The sequence below is a fragment of the Paroedura picta genome, chromosome 1, assembly GCF_049243985.1.
Source record: "Paroedura picta isolate Pp20150507F chromosome 1, Ppicta_v3.0, whole genome shotgun sequence".
NCBI lineage: Eukaryota > Metazoa > Chordata > Lepidosauria > Squamata > Gekkonidae > Paroedura > Paroedura picta.
In genome coordinates this window covers 49,986,426-49,997,826 of record NC_135369.1, presented here as the reverse complement: position 1 = coordinate 49,997,826, position 11,401 = coordinate 49,986,426, and the positions used below count along the sequence as shown (strand labels likewise).

The 11,401-nt window shown below is 50.2% G+C and overlaps 1 long non-coding RNA gene across 1 annotated transcript; it reads right to left on the bottom strand.

Annotated features, from left to right (window-relative positions):
• Positions 1–4,827: 4,827 nt before the first annotated feature.
• LOC143836971 (uncharacterized) lies at positions 4,828–6,890 on the bottom strand. Its single transcript, XR_013230888.1, has 2 exons — positions 6,097–6,890; positions 4,828–5,238 (listed from the first exon to the last, which is right to left on the bottom strand). It is a non-coding gene; the product is annotated as an uncharacterized LOC143836971 (long non-coding RNA).
• Positions 6,891–11,401: the final 4,511 nt, after the last annotated feature.

Below are 11,401 nucleotides of genomic sequence, written 5' to 3'. Positions count from 1 at the left end.
AGGGGAGGGGGAAGGCAAGCACAGCCTCCTTCTTTGTTTTCTTGAAGGGGGGGAGAGGATAGCAGCCAGCAGAGAAGGGAGAAAAAAATCCAAGATGCAAATCTCTACGACAGAGGCTTTTGCGGAGAAATTAGGGGCTTCCCTTTTAAAGCAAGCTTGTCACCTGGGCAGCCTTGGCCAATCAGGGCTTCTCTACCATGGAGTCAGCCCTGGCCAGTCAGGGCATTTCTACCACAGAGCTCTTGCTTTCTCAATCCGAGTTTGAAAATATTGAGGGTTAAAAGCACTCTAAGATATCTCAGGATAAAGGTAGGGTCACTCTGGATCAATCCTGATTGTTGCAGAGGGAAATTTTAAATCAGACAAAATCAAAATGGAAATCACATTCAGTGTCAGGGACTGAATTGAACTGGGATTGGAATAAAAGCTCCATCCAGTTTACAACCAGGACTCTTCAGCCTCCCTAAATTTCCATCACATTGGGGATTTTTTTAGTGTCTGGGAAAAGCCGGTCTAACATTTCATAAAGCATTAGGACTGAAATAAGAATAAGACATTGCATGAGTATATTAACTTAGTTGTCTAGTTAAAAATGAATTTTAATCAATTGTTAAAAGCTAGGGCCATTCCGCACAAGGACCAATGTTGCCAATTGCTTTCACAAAGCGGAAACGCTATTTTAAATAGTGGAATCTCGGTGTTCCACATACCTTCATTTGTAGTGGAATCCAGTAGCATTTCATTCGTTCCCCACAGGTTTCCGGTCTCGCAGGAATCGCTAGAAAGGAAGCGATTTTTTTCTGTGCTTGTTTCCACCCCTGGCCGTCAATCAAATGGAGTAGCCAATGGGCGGTTGTTATAATGCTCCCAAAAAGCCCCTTTCCCTTTAAGCACAGGTTTAAAAACACACACACACACACACACGTGTTGCAACGAATATGAGTTGATTCGTTGCAATGGAGAGACCCATCTAGCTGGTGTGTGAGCTGGCGATTCATTGATACCATGCTCCCCCGAGTGGAAAAAAAATCCCCCCCGCATGGGCGCATTTTTGGCCGAAATTAAAGGGAACTGGCGAACAGGGGGCTGTGTTGTGCTTGGGGACTTAGGGGAGCTTTAAAGCACTTCTGTGGAGGGACTGTAGCTGGAGAAGCCTCGCTGAGTGAATGAAGGCTCGCTGGTTCGTTGCTTTCCCCGCTCCGAGTGCGGAAAAAATGGCGATCGCTTCGCCGGAAGTTCGGAGGAGAGATCCAGGGGGAGAGACTTTGTTGGAACCGCTACATTGAGAATGCACATGTCTTTTCCGCAAGTGTTGCAGGTTGTTGGCAAGAGTGTAGCGATTTTCTGAGGGTGAATCCACTTTTCCCGATTCCCCGAAAATCGCTACAACGAAGCAATTTTGGCTCTAGTGTTGCAGGAGTATTGCAGATTGCTCACGACGTCATGCGGAATGTAGTTTTAGTGGCTAAAACAAAATGTAAGACTCGTGCTATATTAAAGTTGTGCGGAATGGACCCCAATTTTAATTTTAACTTTGTAACCTAACAATTATGGTTGTATTATTTTACTTGTTCTTTTTTACTGCTGGTCAATTACTGTAATTACAAATTTGATTTGATTTAGTGTCTGGATCCTTTAATCTGAATCTCTAGCATGCTGCTTTGCTGCCTGCTGTTGTTCTCCCATACACTGTCTCTTTCATCTTTGAACACTGTCTGGAGTATGGATTAGACCATGTTCAAAGATATGCATTCCATTTGGACCCCGTTCCTAAAGAAATGTAACATTCTCTTGCTAGCTCCAGACCTGCCATAGCTGTCAACACCCCCAGCTTTCCAGTAGTGGTCTGGTCCAGATTGATCTGGCAGTCTGAAATAATCTTTTTGAGGTTGTGCAAAAAAACCCAACAACCCAGATTTCCTTTGGTCATTGCAGCAATTTCAAATAACTACTCAAACAGATATATAGAGTCTGTGAAACCTCAGAAGATCCGGATGCTATTCAACCATAGCTAGCTCCTAAAAGTCAGTATTTTCTATCAAACCACTTTGGTTTGGAACTTGGATTGGAAATGTTGTAAGATCAGATGTTCTTATGATGTTTATAGTGGTCTCCTGCATCTGCCAGCTCCAGAGAACCGTGAGAACAGACTTTTGTGCCGCTCTGTGCGTCAGGACCTCAGTTCCCGCTCTTGGCTGAAAAACACTCACACACACAGACACCAAATTAAGCCGTTTTCAAAACCTTTTCAAAGCCCTTCCCTAATAATTATACAGCAAAGATAAACCACAATCTCATATATGCTGAGTTATATGTAAGATTAATGCATTGCGAGATTTTGAAACCACTTCCTTTTTTCTTCTTTGTAAGACTTAAATCCCATAGAGTTTCATTTCAAAGTCTACTTCAATCAAAATTTAATTGACCTAGAAATGAAGTTCAGACTAATTCAACCATGTACAAAATGCCCCACCCCCATAAATCATACATATACGATTTAAGAGCATAAGTATATGCTTGTTTCCATACTTATATTTTTAGATTCTGCTCTCTCTCTCTCTCTCTCTCTCTCTCTCTCTCTCTCTCTCTCTCTCTGTTTCATGACATATCTTGTTTCCACCCACAAGCACTACCCTCAAACAATTTACTAAGGCTAAGACTATTGAAATGAACATGACTACTTTGAAGCAGCTGTTTTATGCATTATGGAATAAATCACATATGGTCCTTTTACATATAAGAATGTCCTAGGGAGAGAGTGCAGAGAAAAAGAGACAGACAGAGGTGGAAGCCAAAGTCTTTGTCTTGCACTAAAATTTGGCAAATGTCTGTCCTGAGTCCTGACCACTAATCACTTTCTGGTTGGAAAAGGAACTGAGAATGCACCAGAGAGAAATGAACTATATGAGTGCATGTATACAGAGCTCACCCAGGTAGAAAAGATCAGTCTCTCAAAGAAGGAGATGGAAATGGCAGACAGAAGAGGAGACCACAATGGGAAAAACAAATACCATTTCAGAACACCAAGCCAGCAGTGTTACTGACTTGCTTGCCTGTTGAAAGCTGAGATGAAGTGACAGGACACAAATTCTTCTGTTCTGATGTGGTATCTCCTTCTTGGCCTCAGCCTTTTGCAAGGAACTGAATGAATAAACTATGAACTCAAGTGCATGACCATTGGCTGGCAAAACTGAAATACGTGCTAACCTCCTAGTGATTGCTGGGCTAGTTTCTGAGTCAAGAAGGCATATTTATAATGTTAAAAAGGAATCAGTTCTGCACTCAGAGAAAAAAATTAAGAACATAGATTTATCTGATTTGCCGTGCAGGGGAATACTTTTCGCCAAATGAACCAACAGACACTTAATGGCAGTAAATAGGCCACAACTTTTATTAACGATAGAGCGTTGACCAGCATGGGGGAGAATCGAACCAGCCTTCTTGTGGTCCCCTGACCACAAGGCAGCCACACGCAACATCATCAGGTATGCACGGGGCCCTCCAACACCCCATTGGGCTCCCCGTGCCCCCAATGCCCTGATGGATGAAAGGGGAGGTGACCACCTCTTGGGAACCCGTTGAGGCGTGAACCCCTGCCGGGTTCCGGGCCACCCGGAAATGCGGATCTGCCGCCCGAGCTCATCCTCCATGAGTGATGGCCTTTCGGCACCGCTTACCCACAACCTCTTACGGAGGTCCCCCACAAAAGCATGCCAGCACGCAGGCTGGGCTTGCTTGCCAATGGTTCCTCCCCCATGCCCAAAACCCGCCAGTTGTGACAAAAAAGATGTTAGCAATATAACAAACATAACATGAGAATATAGTAACATATACATTCTTAACATTTTCTATTCATCTTAAATTCCAAAGCTGGAACATGGAATTAATATAATCCACTGTAAATAGGGAGGGAGGGTGGGCAACCTCGTCGGCAGAGAAGCGGGAAAGAGGCAGAAGCCTCTCCAACGCTTCCCTATATGGAGCGGGCAAAGGAGGCTGGGAAGAGCCGACCTGGCCCCCTCCTTCCCCAGCCATCCTTCTGCCGCGCTCCCGATCGCCGCCCCAAGGACTGCTGGGACTTGTAGTCCCCTTCCCTGCGTTCCTTCGGCGAGGGCTTCCCCGCAGCGGCAAACGCGCCCGGGGTAAGTCCCATTCGCCCTTGCCGTGCAGGGGAATACTTTTCGCCAAATGAACCAACAGACACTTAATGGCAGTAAATAGGCCACAACTTTTATTAACGATAGAGCGTTGACCAGCATGGGGGAGAATCGAACCAGCCTTCTTGTGGTCCCCTGACCACAAGGCAGCCACACGCAACATCATCAGGTATGCACGGGGCCCTCCAACACCCCATTGGGCTCCCCGTGCCCCCAATGCCCTGATGGATGAAAGGGGAGGTGACCACCTCTTGGGAACCCGTTGAGGCGTGAACCCCTGCTGGGTTCCGGGCCACCCGGAAATGCGGATCTGCCGCCCGAGCTCATCCTCCATGAGTGATGGCCTTTCGGCACCGCTTACCCACAACCTCTTACGGAGGTCCCCCACAAAAGCATGCCAGCACGCAGGCTGGGCTTGCTTGCCAATGGTTCCTCCCCCATGCCCAAAACCCGCCACAGAGCAAGGGGATGGGTTCCTCCATCCCCGCGCTCCCGCCAACGCTCTTACAAACCAGAAAAGCCCAACAAGGCGTGCCGCACATCATCCAACCAGAAGTCCGTCCCCCATTCTGAGAGATGGACTCCATCCGCCCTATATAGGGCCCACGAACAGTGACAAATGTCAGGGTGTGGGACACACCACCTTCCGGAACAAGGAACTTGGCGACCATTTTGTTGACTTTTTTGCGGGCCACATCAACCTTTTTCGGGGAAACAGCTCCCCTCCAAATACGCCGCTCTAACAAGGCAGACCACCAGATGCGAAGCCCAGGAAAACGACAGGAGAGTTGCTTGAAGTCACGTCTGATGGCATCCGCTAAGCCCACTGCTGTCACACTGGTGAGGTCGTTCTCTCCAAGATGTACCACCACAATGTCAGGAACCCCGGTGCGATGAATAGCCGAATCCAGATCCCTTTCCAGGGATGCCCAGCGCATGCCTCGGCGGCCCGCCCAGGAGATGCGATAACGACCAACCAGGCCCAGGTCATTGTTCCAACCGGATCTTACTGCATAACGCGCAGCCCAATGTACAATGCTGTGCCCGATAACCAGCACTTTCGGGGCAACCTGGACCAAACCTGCAACATGGAATACGGTATAGAAACGTTACAGCAACAAATCTGGACGCACATATTTCTTATATGCCACTGAACACCACCGGCCCACTGCCCTGAGATCATCCGGAGGCACTCCAGAAGCAGCTGCTTCTGTTGCCGCCCCAATCCGAAATGAGTGGGTGCCGAATTGCTTTGCCGGGAGGCCCAGCTGGTGGAGCGTGCTCCTCAAAACAACCCCAAACTGATACCTTGACAAGCAAGTGCCATTTTTGTGAATCAACAAAGGGCCGTCGATCTTTGGCCTCACAGCTAGAAAGGCCCCCACGGTAGAGACCGGGCAGGGAGTGTCACCACGACCTCTCCTTAACACTATGTAAGACCCTCTACCCAGCTGATCCATTTTTGAACGGCGAAGGGTGATGTGCAGCTCCTCGTCAGTGAGGTGCACATCTCCCCTAGCAACTGCTTGATCGCCTGTGCCTGAACGGGACCCCGATACAAGCTCAGAGCTCCGAAAGGCCCCAAAAAAGGCAAGAGTAAATGCTGCTGCAAAGAGGGCAACCTCATAACTGTCAATGCATACAACAGGCAGCTGATTCACCATGTTCCTTAACATGTCTAACGAAGTAGGCCGCCTGGGGTCAGCCGTAGCTGGGCTGATCCTCTTCCATCCTGCGATAGCTTTGCGGATCAGAAAGGATGATGAGGGATCCCACCAACCCCTGGTTTTGCATAAAAAGGAAAGCCCCGCCACTTGGGTGCTCATGGACCCCGGGGACATTTTACGGGAACATAAATGGACGAGGTAGCGCAGCACTAATTCCTCTGTTGGACGTAAAGCCTTAAGGCCCCCTTTCTGCTCCGTGTAATCCATGTAACCCCGAATCGCTGCTGTATATGCCCAACGTGTTGACGGAGCCAAGGAGTGTTCCACGGCCTCGAGGATCATTCCACGCCAATCCTCCACAATTCCTCCAGGAACTGGTCTGGACACAGGTTCGCCTCTGGCGCCAACTGCCGAACCTCCGCTCCTGAAAATAACTCAAAAAGGTGAAGTCCCGGAGGATAGGGGCCCTACCCAATCCTGTGGCCACCTTTCAGCAAATCATCGGTTACCAAAGAAAAAACCCCAAACTGCCAAATGCCTTGGAATGCACTTGAAAAGATGTTTTCGGAGAGACTGGCGTCTGCCAGATAGAAACACCATTAAGACTTGCCAGGAAGTCATGCCACACACGTAGATCTTCTTTCAGTGACCGTGATAAACGTATATGCTGGTGTGGCGCTCTGGTGCCCGCCGTAGCTCTAGCCAGGCATGCACAGAAGGCCCTGCCAGGTGAAACAGCCTTGCAGGCAAAGTTTAAGTGTCCCAAAGACTTTGCATTTCTTTTAAAGTGCATTTCTGCTTTACCAAAAGCTGCCCCAGCAAAGACCTCAGCTCCAGCACTTTGTCTTCTGGCAATTTGGATAAACCAGCCCCCGAATCCAGCATAATACCCAAATAGGTTAACAGGAAGACGGGCCTTCAGTCTTCTCTGCTGCTAATGGCACCCCCAATTCCTCGGCCAATATTTGAAATGTTACCAACTTATCAGAGCATGCAAAGGTTCCCGCCGGGCCAATGAACAAAAAATCGTCTGAGAAATGTGTAATATGCGGGCTCCCAGTGCGGCCTTTCATTACCGGCATGGCCTTGTCCACATACCAAGAATTCCGAAAGTTGCACCCCAATAAACAAAATCCTCAGGATGGACCGGCAACAGTCTAAAGGCCGATTGAACATCACACTTAGCAAGTAACGCCCCAGGACCGCAATCCTTGACCAATGATATCACCTGGTCTAAGGATGCGTAGGTGACCGAGCTGAGCCCGGGAGCTATCCCGTCATTCACTGACGTCCCCTTCAGATAGGACAAATGGTGTATTAGTCTAAATTGTCCCGGGGCCTTCTTGGGGACTACCCCTAATGGTGACACTCTCAAATTAGTTAGGGGTGGCTTGGGGTATGGGCCAGCCATGCGGCCAGCCTGGCTCTCTTTCCGGATCTTGTCTGCCACCACTTCAGGCATTTGTATGGCAGACTTAAGATTTGGGCTAGTAGTAGCCTCCCGCTTTCCCTCGTATGGAATGCGAAAACCCACCGCCAATCCAGAAGCCAGGTACTCAGCTGACTCCCGATTGGGATAGTCCTTTAACAGCGCCAGCAAGGCGGCAACCTTAACGGGGGAAATAGCCAAGGTGGTAAGTTCCAAAGGGACTTCATTCTGCTTTTTGGGTCCCTGCTGCACTTGAGTTCGCCGATCCACTCCCTTTCTTGGCGGTGGATCGGCTGGATCGAAAGGGCCGACTCGTACCCTGACGATTGCAGTCGTGTTTTCCATGCCCTCCCCCACAAGCTTCACAGCTGTGTTCAAATCTGCAGCGACGTCGTTGGCAGGACCCTTTTTGGAAATCCCAACATAGGCCTTTTACCTCCCTCTTGCTGCTTGACCAGTGCCTCTCAGACTCGTTTCTCTGGACATAGGGACCCACTTTTACCATCCAAGAGTCCCTTTCCCTCAAATCCCATCTAGCTTGCGCATTGTTGGACGCTTTTTCCCTGGCTTTTGTGTCATACATTATTGCAGCCACATCTCCTGATAGCACCATGGCCTCCATGACATTATTGAAGTGCCGTATCAAATGCCATCCCCGTTCAGGGAAGGCCCCGGCAACTAGGCACATATATTCCCCCATATCCCCTGATCCAGTTCGTAAAAGTTCTCTCAACCGCTACCCGATCCCTGCGAGGCCGCCTTTTTCTAATACCAGTTTTGGGGGCATCATCATCAGGCCTCACAAATTCAAAAACATCAACATAATAACCCAACAGGGCCCGCATGCGCTGCTTCCTGGGTAGATGGGTCCCAGGCGGGTCATCCCCCGCTGGGAAACCAATCGGGGGTTGAGTTGGCTTTCTCATCCCTGCTCCCTCCTTATAGTATACTCTAGTTGCTTCTCGAAAGCTTGCTAACCATGCCGGAATGCCCGGAACCATGGCCCCCTGGAGCCAGTATGCAACGTCCTTTTGGCCTACTGCCAGCTCATCCTCCGAACCTGAGGACTCACTAGAAGAGCTTGCCCCAGAGCGCCTGCTGTGCCCATGCCTTCTGCGCTTCCTGCCTTTTTGCTCGGCCAGAACTCTGTCTCCCATCAGCGGCTGTGCTTGCCCAGGACCCGAGGCTCCAGGAGCAGGTGCTGACTCCCCCGGTCGCGCTTGCCCGTCCTCCGCTGCAGTCCCCGAGGGCACAGACACAGGTAACAAAGTTGGAGCTGGAGTCACCCACCCAGCAACACCGGCCTGATCATTAGAAGCCGATTGTTGTCGAAGGACAGTTTGCTGCCTTACAGCACCAAGTCCCTGCTGAGCCGAAGCAGGCTCCCTTGGTTCCTGCCAATTGCCTGCGAGCACCGATGGGGCAGAACTCCTAACCCCCCCCATGCTCAAGGGTGCCGACAAACGCACCCCAGGACCCCCGAGTTGCTGGCCTGCCAAGTGCCCCTGTGGGAACAGTGGAGGCCAACTTGCCTGCATCCCCACTGCGGGCCATGCATTTTGCATGCCCATATATGGCCAGGCCGCCTGCCCCGTAGTGGGCCAACCTGACTGGATGCCCCCAACCTGGACCATGCCTTGTGCAGTGGGAAGGTAACATTGGGCAGGGGCTGAATTTTCCCACCCCTGCCACCATCCAACACCAGGGGCCACTGATAAGGGGGCAGCCTGACCAGAATTTTCTGTCTGAAAAGAAAAAACAGGAGCCTGGCCACTCTGACCTGCCCCTAACAAAAGGGGCGCACCTCCTGTGGTCTGGCCTACACCCCCTGCGGCCTCAGGCAGCCCGCTAGCCATGGGCTCTGGCCCCACTGCCGCTGCAATGTCTGGCGATGGTGGGGGATTAACCCGGGATCGCTCCCGTGCCCTGCGAGAGGCTCCCCTAGTGCCATAGGGCGAAGGTCCAGGCCCCATTTCGGCCAAGCCTCCTGCACCCTGGAGCCCCACCGATGTGGACTCCGGCAACTGACTGGGGACAGGCCGTCCACGGGCAACTGTTCTTGCCCGGGCTCCCTGCGCAGCCCCCTGTTTACCCCGTGGCTGGATTGATGGCGAGTGACCCGACTCCCAACGGCCTGCAGGCCGCGCCCGTTCAGACCGGGCCACTGCGCGACGCCCAGCCATGCTCTCCCCGCTTCTCCTGCCCTTCAAAATAAATGAAAATAACAAACAAACAATCGAAACGAACAAAACAATAAATTAAAATAAAAACGGTTTTTTTTTTTTTTTTTTTTGGTGTGTAAAAATCGGCTGCGCCGCACCCCAAGCCTCAAGGCTTTGGCGTTTTAAAAATGCTGAGGCAAACTCTCTCCCTCAGCGCTCCCAACTAGGCCCGAGACTGGAGCTCCTGACAGCAGCTCCAACCTCGTCGGCAGAGAAGCGGGAAAGAGGCAGAAGCCTCTCCAACGCTTCCCTATATGGAGCGGGCAAAGGAGGCTGGGAAGAGCCGACCTGGCCCCCTCCTTCCCCAGCCATCCTTCTGCCGCGCTCCCGATCGCCGCCCCAAGGACTGCTGGGACTTGTAGTCCCCTTCCCTGCGTTCCTTCGGCGAGGGCTTCCCCGCAGCGGCAAACGCGCCCGGGGTAAGTCCCATTCGCCCTTGTTGTTGTTGTTGTTAGGTGCGAAGTCGTGTCTGACCCATTGCGACCCCATGGACAATGATCCTCCAGGCCTTCCTGTCCTCTACCATTCCCAAGAGTCCATTTAAGTTTGCACCTACTGCTTCAGTGACTCCATCCAGCCATCTCATTCTCTGTCGTCCCCTTCTTCTTTTGCCCTCAATCGCTCCCAGCATTAGGCTCTTCTCCAGGGAGTCCTTCCTTCTCATGAGGTGGCCAAAGTATTTGAGTTTCATCTTAAGGATCTGGCCTTCTAAGGAGCAGGCAGTTCTGATCTCCTCTAGGACTGACCGGTTTGTTCGCCTTGCAGTCCAAGGGACTCGCAAGAGTCTTCTCCATCACCAGAGTTCAAAAGCCTCAATTCTTTGACGCTCGGCCTTCCTTATGGTCCAACTTTCGCAGCCATACATTGCAACTGGGAATACCATAGCCTTGACTAAACGCGCTTTTGTTGGCAGGGTGATGTCTCTGTTTTTTAGGATGCTGTCTAGATTTGCCATAGCTTTCCTCCCCAGGAGCAAGCGTCTTTTAATTTCTTTGCTGCAGTCCCCATCTGCAGTGATCTTGGAGCCCAGGAAAATAAAATCTGTCACAATCTCCATTTCTTCCCCATCTATTTGCCAGGAATTGAGAGGGCCGGATGCCATGATCTTTGTTTTCTTGATGTTGAGTTTCAACTTTTGCACTCTCCTCCTTCACCCGCATCAACAGACTCTTTAGTTCCTCTTCATTTCCTGCCATTAGAGTGGTATCATCTGCATATCTGAGGTTGTTGATATTTCTCCCTGCAATCTTGATCCCAATTTGTGACTTCTCTAATCCCGTCTTTCTCATGATGTGCTCCGCATACAAGTTAAATAGGCAAGGTGACAGTATTCAGCCTTGCCGAACTCCTTTCTCAATTTTGAACCAATCAGTGATTCCATGCCTGGTTCTCACTGTTGCTTCTTGACCTGCATATACGTTTCTCAAGAGACAAATAAGATGCTCTGGTATTCCCATCTCTTTAAGAAGTTGCCACAATTTGTTGTGCTTCACACAATCAAAGGCTTTAGCATAGTCAATGAAGCAGAAGTAGATGTTTTTCTGGAACTCCCTAGCTTTCTCCATGATCCAGCGTATGTTGGCAATTTGATCTCTAGTTCCTCTGCCTCTTTGAAATCCTGCCTGTACTTCTGGAAGATTTATCTGGAAGATTTATCTGATACTCATAATTTATCTGGAAGATTTATCTGATACTCATAATAAAATGTCCCTTGGACTGCAAGGCGAACAAACCGGTCAGTCCTAGAGGAGATTAGCCCTGACTGCTCCTTAGAAGGCCAGATCCTGAAGATGAAACTCAAATACTTTGGCCACCTCATGAGAAGGAAGGACTCCCTGGAGAAGAGCCTAATGCTGGGAGCAATTGAGGGCAAAAGAAGAAGGGGACGACAGAGAATGAGGTGGCTGGATGGAGTCAATGAAGCAG